This window comes from Ciconia boyciana, chromosome 3 (assembly GCF_034638445.1).
Source record: "Ciconia boyciana chromosome 3, ASM3463844v1, whole genome shotgun sequence".
NCBI classification, from domain to species: Eukaryota; Metazoa; Chordata; class Aves; order Ciconiiformes; family Ciconiidae; genus Ciconia; species Ciconia boyciana.
In genome coordinates, this window is record NC_132936.1 from 35,580,991 (window position 1) to 35,593,722 (window position 12,732).

General features: G+C 38.9%; 1 long non-coding RNA gene across 1 annotated transcript; it reads left to right on the plus strand.

The window, feature by feature from the left end:
- The first annotated feature begins 1,421 nt into the window (after positions 1 to 1,421).
- Positions 1,422 to 9,552, plus strand: LOC140649970 (uncharacterized). The gene is made up of 3 exons (XR_012041808.1): positions 1,422 to 1,668; positions 7,532 to 7,610; positions 9,079 to 9,552. It is a non-coding gene; the product is annotated as an uncharacterized lncRNA (long non-coding RNA).
- Positions 9,553 to 12,732: the final 3,180 nt, after the last annotated feature.

Genomic DNA, 12,732 nt, shown 5'->3' on the forward strand with positions numbered 1-12,732 from the left:
TGGTCAAAAAATCCATCTGAAAACAGACACAGTATGGGAGACTGAAGGGCCAGGTAGGGGTTCTTTGATCATTTAATAAAGTAGGATGATCTAATCATGACAAAAAAACCTTGCCCCAAACCAGACAAAGCAGAGCCTTGTCCTGAGCTGCGTGTAGCCTTATGCAAGTCTCCCACCCACTGTGTATTCAGCTCACGAATGAAATGACTCTTTTTATCTTGTGAATTTGGTTTCCTTGTGATAGGAAAAGAAAAAATACCAGACCTGAATTTTTTTCACCAGATCAAATTCCTATTTTCTGAATACTTCTGGTGCTTCCCTGAATGATTTAATCACACTTTAGGCTTACATGGAGATCAGAATATCACAGAACTGTTGGCTGGAAGAGACCTCAGGAGTTTGTCTTATCTACTCGCTGCCTCTGACAGCATCAGTTTTGTCTTTGCTATTCCTGACAGATGTTGGAAATGTTCCTAAACATTCCTGAAGCTGAAGAGCCCACAGCATGCCCAGGTTTTTTGTTACACTTTTAACCCCCCTTTTTCCTGTAGCAGCTTAAGACCATTACTTCTTAATCTATCTGCTAGTAGCCAGCAAGCATGTTTAAAGGAATTTAAGTTGTTTCCTTCATGTTAATATTCCTGGCACAAAAAAATAGCCCATCAAATTTTCTCTACCAATTAAATCCTGGTTTGGGTTATGTATTAGGATTTTCTACTTCTAAAGTTTACTTCCCATGTCTCTTGCATTGGAATAAAGGCATTCCTGATTAGCAGTTTATGCACTATCACAGTTTCTCTCTCTTTTGATTCTGCTGTGCAAAACTTTGTCCCACTACCTTTTAAGCTTCTGTCCTGTTTATACTTACCAGGAGGAATTGTCTTCCTCTCCCCTCTATCCTAATTTAAAACATTCCTCATTGTATTTGCAAATATGCAAAGACACTCTTTCTCATCTTCTTTTGGGGGAGTCCATCCTCACTCAGTAGTTCACAGAATATCATCCCGTGGTTAAAGAAAGCAAAGCCCCACTGCTGACATTAATGGCAGGGCCATATTTACCCTCAGGCTGTGTTCGTCCCTGTTTGAACCCTGATTTTTTTCCTGGGAGGGCTGATGAGGGTAACCCTTGCCACTGCCAGAGTGCTGTAATCACTGGTGGTCTGCTTAGGTTCACTCTGGCCGAGGCATTTGTCTTTGCATGAAGAACGTGTACCGGGGGCCCAGATGTACCTCTTTAGGCTGTCAATAACATTTTAGGACAGCAATAATCGGGGCTGGGAGACAGATGGCTCTCTTCACTGCCAGCAGGGGGAAGTCACCAACTACTTTTACGTTTTGGTTTTCCTCCTGAGAATGAGGATAGTGAATCTCCCAGTGTTTCGGGGTTTCGCCTTTTCTTCCTCTGCCATGGGCATTGATTCTTCCTGTGCTACACGAGCTGCATATTTATTTCTGGAAGAACTAAAAAGGAATAGCAGCCCTCCTCTGAAGAGGAGAAGTAGTCATTACTAGGTGGTGTGACTGTAGCTTTGCCCAAACTTTTGCTTTTGTGGCTGACTTTTGGCTGTCTTCTGCTTGAAATGGTGACTTAAAAGGTCTGCTGTATCTTCTTGCAAATGGCCTCAACTGCTTTTTTGTCTTCTCTTCTGGGGAAAGCAAGGATCAGGTACTTGGTTCTTATCCTTTATCTACAGACCATGTACTGCTCCCTTATTACAGAGTGTGCTGCTGGGAAAATACAAACACCTCTGGATGTTCATATATTATTTAAAATGTTATTAATGAAACATTGCCACTTCAAAGTTTAAATAGCAAAATAAGGATGCATAAAATAAGTGCTCGCTTATGTAATTTTTTATTGTTTTTTTCTCATTGGCTTTTTCATGTCAGATATGTCTTGATGGCATTCTTATACATATAAACAGTATTGATTTATTGCAAAACAGTACTACCCAGGAGAGTAAGCTAGCTAAATAGCACTGACAATGAATTAAAGATATTTATGTGAATAAACATGAAAAATTTACTGCATATTTGCAATGGTCCATCATTTGTTGATCACAAGTTTTCATATAGTTATGAGGTTGTTCATAAGAATATTAATTTTTCACACATAATTATAAATTGTCTGAAAATTTCTCAGAAATAATTTTTACAATTTGCATTTTTTTAAAGTAAGCATTCTTACCTATTCATTCAAAAAGCAGGAGTAGTATACGGTTGAAGTGATTAGTCACACTTCACTAGAAATCCATCACATGCAACTGAATTGGTTTTATGAGTCAAGAAACCTGAAAGCTGAAATGAGTTTGCAGCAAGCATTGTTTGAAAGTTAAGCACACAAAATACAAGACAATATTGATCTCCAGCAAGAAAGGATTTGCTGACCCAAAGAGCTGAATTTTTTGTGTGATGTGGTCATTATTAATAATTAAATTTCCTCTTTTGCCATGTTGCATTTTTGCTGTTGAGAAGGGAATTGAGATTAGTACTTCTAATGTCTTTTTCAATTTTTCATCTTTAGAATGTTTTTCAGTACTGATATAAGAATGCTTGCAAAATAAACACCCAGTAAAAAAACCAGTTTGTGGCAATATGTTTCAAATCTCAATTGAACAAAAACAGGCAGTCGAGGGGAGAATTTCATCTTTTGTTATGGTCCTGTTTCCTTGAGAATACATGGCACTGGTAAATCTACTTGATTGCTGTGGCAGTATTTTCACAGTGGAAGAATATAGTTTTATTTATTAAAAACATACATTTTTCAGAACAGTACAGAAAGGGTAAAAGGAAGTGCAGAAAACATTTTTTTCATTATATTCAGAGATCTCTGTTGTCTTGGAGATCCAGCCTCATGACAAAAGCTCATGCAAAAGTAGGTGGGGGTTCACCTTTTTCAGCTGTTAGCTTGTGTGGAAAAAAAGAGTTGCTATGTCAAACAATACAGCTTCTCTGGGGCATTTATGTAAACCACGTGCTGGGTTATTCTCAAACACTAAAGGCTGGCATGCAAAATATTAAAGCTCTGAAGGCAATCAGATAGGATACAGGGACTCTGTTATTACAGTGCTTATACAGCTAATGCTTCTAAATCCATCTCTTTGGAGCAAAACTTTTAGGCATATACTGAACTGCACCTACCTGAATAATCTAATTTAAGGCTATGAAGCCCATATACGTGTTTACAGATAAGTACCTTTTTAAGTGTTTTCCTGTTGCAGAATAGGGGGTGATTCAGTTCAACAATTACAACTCAAGGTTTTAGGACTGACGGGCTACCCATGCTCAAGCCAAGCTCCTGAGATATGTTGCACCCAGGTTCAGCAAGGAGGCCAGCCATGCCACAGCCTGGCAGCCCAGGCTCGCACAACACAAAAAGTAAAGATGGTCTTTGCTCTCTCTGCACTGATCAGAAGGGTCTCCTTGAAAAACAGAGGCAAGAACACCTATAGGAGGATAGTTTTGGATAGTTTACTCACTTGGCATTGCCTGTATTTTTCTGCTTGACATCATCACGAACATCTGAGTTGGTTGGGAATGGATTTTGCAATAAACCTTAGAGGTGAGTCCATTCTCAGTGTTAAATATACCACAATCTTTAACTACAATAATTTGTTTCAGAATTACCTCAGTTTCTGATTCAGAGGAAACAAACAAAGAACAAGCAGGTATTTAATTTCTTTATGTGGCTGCAACACTCCAGGACAAATGGTGGTGTAAGGCAGAGTAATCAGTATTTGTCTTCAATCAATTTCACTTCAGTTTCATCTCTTGTTGAGCGCTGCCAAAATAAATGGCTAGTACAGCCAATCTCAAATGTTAGTTTAAATGAGTCACTCATATTGTTTGCATAGTGGGTCAGATAATTGTTATTCAGTTTATCAGCATCTTGTCTTGTTTCTTTGAAGCACTGGTGAATATAAATAATTTTTGAGGCAATGCAAGTGGATAATCTCCAGTATCAGTGTGTGCTTTGTACAGCTCACAGGACTCTTGCTTTGCTTTCTGCCAGTGACTTAATCCATGTGTTTCAGATGGACTGCTATTTGCAATGATTTTGACAATAGGGAATAAATACCAGGAGCAAATATTTTTGTCATCATACAGACATGATTTAAACAAAGATTTTTGTGATTTTCTTACATTCTTGTGGTTTCCATCCTTTGAGTTCAACATGATCTGGCGCTTCCCTGCCAAAAAAAAAAAAAGAGGGAAAAAAAAAAAGGGTAGGGTGGGGCAGGACAGGGAAGGGAAGGCAGCCTAATTTTGTAAGCCTAAGAGCTAGATATGAAATATAAGATAAAATACACCCTGCCTTTCCACCGGAAGCTTCAGTAACTACACAGAAACATTTTCTACTTCTGTAAAAGGGAGCTGAGAGTTGCTGAAGCCCTAGTGGGGAGCTGGAGAGTGCATTATAACTCTGCGTGCTAGCAAGAATGCAGGAACGATGTGGCCAGCCCTGTGGCTCAGAGGGGCTGGGCAGAAAGCTACTGAAATTGCTGATTATCACAGGCCTCTGGACATTTCATGCAAGAATTGTGTCCATATGGATGTCTGAGCTTCTATACATTTAGCATTTTGAGCTAAAGCTGCATCATGGGAGCTTCTAGGTCTTCCACGATGGGACTGTGATAGTCTGGGTACTGATTAGGTATATGGTGGTAGAGTGCTGACACTTATGAAGATTTGCAGGAAGATTCGTGGAAGTCTTCAGTTGCACGATGGCAGCTGAGCAGGAAACTCCGAGGCAGAAGACAGAAAACACCTGATGTGATTCATGGGAGAGAAAGGGTTCCCTCAGTGTCACTGCTGGTGCCTGGAGCAGCAAATGAATGGCAGAGCATCCCTAAGGCTGCCTCCTATGAAAGGACAGGTCAGGCAGTCTGGCAATGAGAAGACCTATTTCCTCTGCTCTTCCTTTCCCAGCTCTCCTTCAAGGCCTTGTAAGATATGTGATGAAAAAGTTATACTTCCCAAACCCAGTCATTACTTGAGGTACATCACAGTAAAGAAACACTCTGAGGCATTTTCCCATGTTGGAGGCTGATGGCCTTAAAATTCTGCTTTAATATCTATGAGTGCAATAAAACTTATCAATCCATACTCCATTTTTCTGAGTAGAAACAGCTAGATCACTTCTAAATTCTTGTTATTGTCCTGGTTTCAGCTGGGATAGAGTTAATTTTTGTTAGAGTAGCTGATATAGTGCTATGTTTTGGATTTAGTATGAGAATAATGTTGATAACACACTGATGTTTTGGTTGTTCATAAGTAGTGCTTAAACTAAATCAAGGACTTTTCAGCTTCCCATGCTCTGCCAGGTGCACAAGAAGCTGGGAGGGGGCACAGCCAGGACAGCTGACCCCAACTGGCCAAAGGGCTATTCCATACCATACGACGTCATGCTCAGTATAGAAACTGGGGGGAGTTGGCTGGGGGGCAGTGACTGCTGCTCAGGGACTGGCTGGGCATCGGTCGGTGGGTGGTGAGCAGTTGCATCACTTGTTTTTTTCTTGGGTTTTGTTCCTCTCTCTCTCTCGTTGTTTTCTTTTTCATTACAATATTATTATTATTATTATTATTATTATTATTATCATTATTATTATTATTATATTTCATTTCATTTCATTTCAATTCTTAAACTGTTCTTGTCTCAACCCACGAGTTTTCTTACTTTTGCTCTTCCGATTCCCTCCCCCATCCCACCGGGGGGGAGGGTGGGTGAGCGGCTGTGTGGTGCTTGGCTGCCAACTGGGCCTAAACTATGACAGTTATTAAATTTGACAGTATTTACTGCCTTTCAAAATATTCAACACCTGACTTGTCCTTTAGAGCAAAAGACTTGTATATTTTTTTAAGTATTGTATGAAAAACAGTGAAATTTATGCTGTGCCCACCACACAGGCCCCATTGTCCTGGACCTGAAAGGAGAAAACAAGATTGGAGGGATGTGGTTTATTTAGGCCACACATTTATTAATTGAACTTGCCTGGGAACTGTGCAGCAGTAACCTTCACACTGGGGATCATGTTTCCTTACAGAGCTGTTTCTGCTTGATAAACAGCTCCCTTTCCCCCTTTCCCTGACTGGGCCCCTAAAACCTTTCCTCAGACAGGCGTGATGGGGCATCCCAGCTTGTTTTGGGGATGTCTTCCTCTTAATATCCTTCCAGCTCAATTTTACAAGGAGGTTGAGCCCCTTCTGGAATATGAACCCGTATGATATCCCCAAAACTTGCTGCATGACAACAACTGGCCAGGTATCTCCTTGTCTCTCCTGCTTTGTCCTTGATGTTACATGGAGCAGAGAAACCTCGTACCATGGAGGCACCTCAGTGACATGGGGAATAATGCCTTCCTTTTTTCCCAGAAAGATTGTAAGAGCAATCTCTGCAATAGGTCCCCAAAACACGTCTCTATGTTAAGCTGAGGTCTGAATGGCAAAGCTGGATGTGACAGTTTTAGGATGGTGAAAAACACTTCAGGACTTTCTCAAAGGCCAGCAGAAACCAATGAGGTGTCATGCCTCCTACAGTTCAAGTTGTGCTTCATCCCCATTTCAAATCCAAAAAAGCCCAAGTGCTTAAAGGAATATTTATATTTTTTTCCTATCTGTCTAGAAAGTCTGCTAACGTTTAAGCTTGTGACATTTATATTTATGTTTCTGTGATGAAATTCTACTATTAAAATACCTTACACAAAACTTGCCTCACTTCGGTGTGCTGGGGAGTTTGCAAAAGGTGGTTATTGACTCTGAATATATTCTTATTCGAGTTTTCTGTAGCAGAACATTGGGATGACTCGATTTTTTCTTTGAGAGAAACATCGCCTTTGCTTATGCTCCTTGCAATCAAATTTTAAACATGTAAGGCATGAGTAAGTAGCCAAAGATTGGTCTCATAAAATTTGAATTGGTGTAAGACATTATTTTAAACATATTGTACTTATATGTACTATTTGTTGTATACTGTGCGAAGAAGTCTGTACTTGTATAAGTTACATATAGGAGGAAAAGGACCTGTGTACTACCCCTGTAGTATTTGTCTTCCAAGACGCAATTAAAATAGAGCAATGACATTTGCATTGGAAATGAAATGTTCATCTTCTAAAATTCTGTACTGTAATTTCCATAAGCTGGTCAGTGGCAAACAGCTCTCATGTGGAATGCTGACACAGCCTCCACTGTCAGACGTCTTTCCTAATAAGGTAAATCAGACAGTGTTTGGTCAATCAAACTAAATTCAGGCAATGACCTCCAGCTTAAGCTCCTTTTGCCAAAATACACTGGAAAACCACAGGTTAAAGTTCATGTCCATCAATAATAGATTGCCAATCCAACAAGAAATGCAATCAGGATGTATTTGTTACCTCTGACAAAAACTACCTTATTATTTTTAAATGACAGCTTTTCTTTAGAGCAGTCATCTTTCTGTTATCTGAGAAAGCTTATCTGAAACAGCTGGGAAATAGTCTCGCTTTTTTCAGAGCTTTTCTTCTTATTCTTTTTTTTTTAATTTTATTTCTTAGGTGTAGGACTAAGCAGTCTGCTTTTAGTTTGTTAGAAACAAGAAGGAAATGGCATGACTTCTGCATATGGTCTGTCCTTGTAAGTCTGTCCCATTGATTCTCTGGTATTTCTTGAAATTATTACAAAGCACTATGCCAAATAGTTGTATTGTATGCTTTTTGTAAAATTTTACTCATGGCTTATATTTAAGTAAGAGTATGAGCAGGTGATAAATAGTATTCTTTATGAGAATATACCCGTGTACAAGGTGTGGCATTGTGTAGAAATAAATAGTTCAAACTTGGATCATACATAGCATATACATGGGTCAAAAGAGGTAGAGATATGTGGGGTAACTGCAGATGCATAAAAGGATGTGAGCTAGGCTTTTCTTTGGCTCCCTTCAGGTTAATAACTAGCTATCTCTCTGTCTCCCTACCTATCTAATATCTGATGGTTTTATAGTGCCATGCAGGTTCATACTACTTATGAATTTTCCATATAAAATCACTGTCCATGTGAAGCTGATTACTGAGCTGTTCAAAATCTCTCATCTTTCTTCCTTTTGAGAGTAAAATCTTCTCATTTGCTGGTTTTGAATTTTTATAAAACTCGATTTTCACTGGTAAAGAATTATAAGAAAAGGTCTTTAGCATAACAGGCATAATTTCTGGTTTGTGGGTTTTTTTTCAAAGAGAAGGTTTTCCTGCACCATCCCGACCTGTGAAGGTGCCTTATCTTCTCCAGGAGCTGGTGACATCTGTGCAGCTCACACTGCTCCATCCCTAGCTCCAGCATGGCTTCTGGCCAGCATCATCCCAAAGCAGAGCAATTCTAAAGGTGCTCATATGGAAAACTGCAAAACTGGGCCTTGTGAAATTCCTCTGAAAACTGTGATTCATGTCTTAAATGTGTGCCAGAGGATCATGGGGAGCCAGGGAATGGATTTAGGGCTCCTATGCCTGCAGTGTCCTGGGTCTTTAAGAAAGTGGGCAGAGACACAAGGTATAGACTAGAATGTGACCTTAAGACACTCAGATATTGATACCTGAATCAAGGCTATTATTAATATGCCATTAATTAACAACATACTTAGCATTAATACAGTACAATTAATGCAAGGACATTGATTTCCACACCAGAATCACTATGCTTATGATGAAGCAACTAAAATAATTCCTCTGCTAGAGGGAAAAGAAATCTTCTAAAATATTAATGCTACTTGTCACCCAATCCTAATGTAAAGGGAAATTCTACTTTGAGGCTCCAAACAATTTGACAAAAAGAGTCTTTAATGAAATCTGGGAGTGTGAAACCAAATGAGAAACAGAATAGTCTGAATAGACAGCAGTTCAAAAAATGAATGCTTAAGCTGGGCAAAATAGTACCTAAATATGTGCAGAGCTGAGATTTGATGTTTCCTACTGTGTTATACTGTGTCTGTTTTTGAAAGTGTGAAGAATTATGGGTGTTTTTAATAATTTAAGCCAGAAGTAGCTGTCTGGGTACTCAGTTAAATAAATCATGCATGATAAAATACAAAATATTTTTGGTGCTTCCCTTACAGTTTTCACTCTATAAGCTACTGAGTGTCTTCCTGAGGCTGGTATATTCAAGATAAACTTTCTGCAAGAATATGGATAACTTCAGAAGAAGTAAGAAGAAGACACATGAATATGGAAATGAAGCATTTGTAGTACCTCTTTCTGGGACAGTACCAAGACGTTTATGGGATCCAAAACAAGACAAAGATCTAAATAACTGTGCATGTGTATCCTCTTTTTGATAATCAGCCAGGAGGACCAATCCTATAGTGTGGTTCAGCTGCAATTGCATAGCTATGTGCATAACAGGGAGGACACAGCAGGGAAAAAGAGGAAATACTCAGTACTTTGACAGACATCTGTTCCAAACATCAGCTTTTTCTCTGCTTCTGTGGGCTGCACCCCTGAGAAAGGCCCTGGTCTTGTGAATGGATCTGTGCATGGGGTTTGTTGTGTGAACCTGTGTCCAAGTCATTAAACAGAAATAAATCGGCAACTTTCCGTGGAAACAGAATTTCAATTTTATGTGTCATCTGTACTACTTGCTTAAGTGTGAAAAAGATCTTATTGCTTCCTCTCCTAGAACAGATGTCAAGAGTAGACCACTTAGTCAATGCTACAGATATGCAGCTGCTTTTCCCACAGGGCTGAAATGCGAGGGCAGAGGCTGCTCCTTGATAAAAGGAATCTGAGCTTCAGGCCTTTTCAAATGCATGTAGGTGTCTCTTGGCTTGATGAACTATAATCTAAACAGAGAAATAGGGAAAAAAAAGATTAAGTAGCAGAAGAGCTGAGAGTACAATCTAATATTCACTTTGCATAATTATAGTATAATTATGATTTCCTTTGAAATTATATGATACATTTGCCAGCTGTGTAAATACAAATTCAATTTATATTGTTCACTGTTAATCCTACATCAAACAGACATGCCAAAACTATCACAAATTTAACACTTGGAACATCTTAACACTGCAATCATTAAACCTCTGCAGAAAGCAAAGTATTCAAAGCAAGGAGGAAGTAAGCATGGATCCCTCAAAAAATCTATAGGAATTTGGCAAATACATGACAAAATGTTTTCCTTATTATCAGACACTAAAAAATGCATCTTTAACCAACTTTTCCATAAATCCTTCATCTGTATTATTTTTGTCTATTATTTGTCAGAGTACTTATTTGTTTTAACAATTACTAAATACAAAGTTGGATATCTTCTTTACCAAAATATCCATTTGTTTACATAGCTTGTGGTTTCCTGTCATAGCTGGGAACTCAGTTCAAACTGGGAGGAGCCTTCCAGTCCATACAAACTGAACTGGAATTGGGCTGCACTGGTCATTGATGGTAGAGAATCAGGCAGATTTTTTCAGGTGACTAGATAAACACTATTAATTATTAATTAAATATTCATGATGATGGTATGCAGTCACCTGCAGACGAGTGTACAATTTAAGTTTTACTGTGAGTAGGCAATTACAAGGAAATTGTGATGTGCTGTTTTCCTGTGGCCTTTTATTTTCACATTTAAAGAAGAGGTAAAATTTAATCCTTTTAATTTAAATTAATTTTATACCTATTATTTAATTTAATCCATATTAATTTTATTTTTTTTCCTTTCTGGCAAAGAAGGCAGTTTAACTGAGGTGTCCTACATTTTGGGTGAGTTTGCAAATCACATAGCTCATACTCACACAGCTGTGCCTCCTGTCAAAGAGTCAGCTCTGAGTCTCCATCCACCCCACGGCAGAGCAGTGGACAGACCCCATGGCTAGGGGATGGCTCTGCTTATGCTACTGAGCTTAGGAAGATCATGACCCCACCTGTGGGGTATTTGATCTAAGGTGGCTAATTCTCTCCTTGTGTGGTGTAGGGAGTACTTGATTCACACGCACCAGAGGGGCTGCATACCACAGTGCCCAGGCACAGGTCCTGGGTGCAAGGGAAAAGCCAGGTGAGACAAAAGGCTGTGGAAGGGCTGGCTGGTGGCAGCCGCTGCTGCTGGAAGTGGTGGATGGGGACATAGGGGAGAAACTATGGCCAGGCATGAAGGGGGAGGAGCTCCCAGGAAAAGCCGTCGCATGAGGATTTCCTTCCCATCTTCTAAGGAGTGATAAGCCAAATTCACCAGATCTATCCAACTCCAGCTGGTCCCTTTCTCTGCTATTTCCCTTCTTGTGGCTGAAGATTTGCCCCTCCGTCTTGAACCGATGAAGTTCAATTTTGTTTATGCTGCTGAGAAGGCTTGAGCTGGCTATGAAAAGTCCATTTTTTTTTTTCCCAACAAAAATACAGTTTCAATGAAGTGGAATTACTTGATGTTTTTCTTCATCTAAAAGTCTAACTGTCATAAAACTGAAGTGTCTTAAGAAAACTTTTTAAAAAACTTTTTTAAAGAAAATGATTCTGTTGTTGTTGTGCTTTTCTTTTTCTTTCTCCCCCCCCCGAAATAAGAACTCCTCTTTGGCTTGCCTGAAGCTGTTCAGTCCTCTCTACAGACCACAGTCCATCTGACACTGTGTTACATAAACTGCAGACCATGGAGGGAAGAGGCACAAAAAGGGAATACATATTTCTCTGTGATAGTTTTCAGCACATGTTTGCAGTTGTCAGAGTCTTACCTTCTTTTTATTCTTCCTTCCCTGGAAAAACTTTTTTGGGAGGTGGGGCATTTGTCAAAGAACGAGAAAGGCAATACCCAGACAGTTAGATATATCACAACCAGTCAGACCAGATTGTATGTAAATTAAGTAGTTACACAGTGAAGTAATAACCTTTTCAAATGACTGATAATAACACTTACAAATTCTTGGAACAGCCCTGCTGGCTGAAGAGAAGTAAATCAAACTGAAAAACAGAAGATGACCAGCATGACAAATAATGTCCAGTCAATCACATTTTTTTCCTCAGGAAAATACTTCCATTAATGCAAATGTAGGTATAATTTAATATTTAAAACTTCCAGAAGGGTAAAAAGTAAATAAAGGACAAACTGTACCAGGAAAATATGACTGTCTGATTTGACAGCATTACAGAAATAGTCAGATTAAGAAAACATTCCATTTGAGGGACCATTACTTAGAAGTGATCTGATTCATAGTTTGTTTTTGTTTTGTTTTTCTTTCACAGCATTTAGGTCAAAAGGGATCACTGGAAAATCCAGGCCGTCCTCCTGTTTGCGAAGAGACTTTACATTTCACCCAAAAGCTTACGTGTAAAACCCCTTGCCTTTTTTTTTTTTTTCTTTTTGTGCATTCCTTGTGTTTGGCTAACGTGTATTCAGAATTACATTCAGTCTTGAGCTGAAGAACCAAGAGGGTTATTCCATCATGCCCCTTGGGAGTTCACCTCAATAGTTTGTCATTTTCACTCAAAAATATCTTCACCAATTTTTTTTACTTTGACTTTCGCTGATGATATGACATAATTAGATTTTTAGTAAGGCACTTACTAAAGCATTTAATACTGGAATCATTTTATTTAGAAATGATTTAGAGAATAATGATTAGAGTTATTGATAAACTCTGAGATTTTGATGTTTGTTAGGAAAGGCTTGTTTCTACTTTCCAAGTGATTTTTTTCTTTCCAAACTAATCTCCAATATTGTGCAACTTCTCCTTCTATTTTCACATGCTGTTCTGACGCTTAAATTCAGGCAACATTTCAGCAGGTTTCAC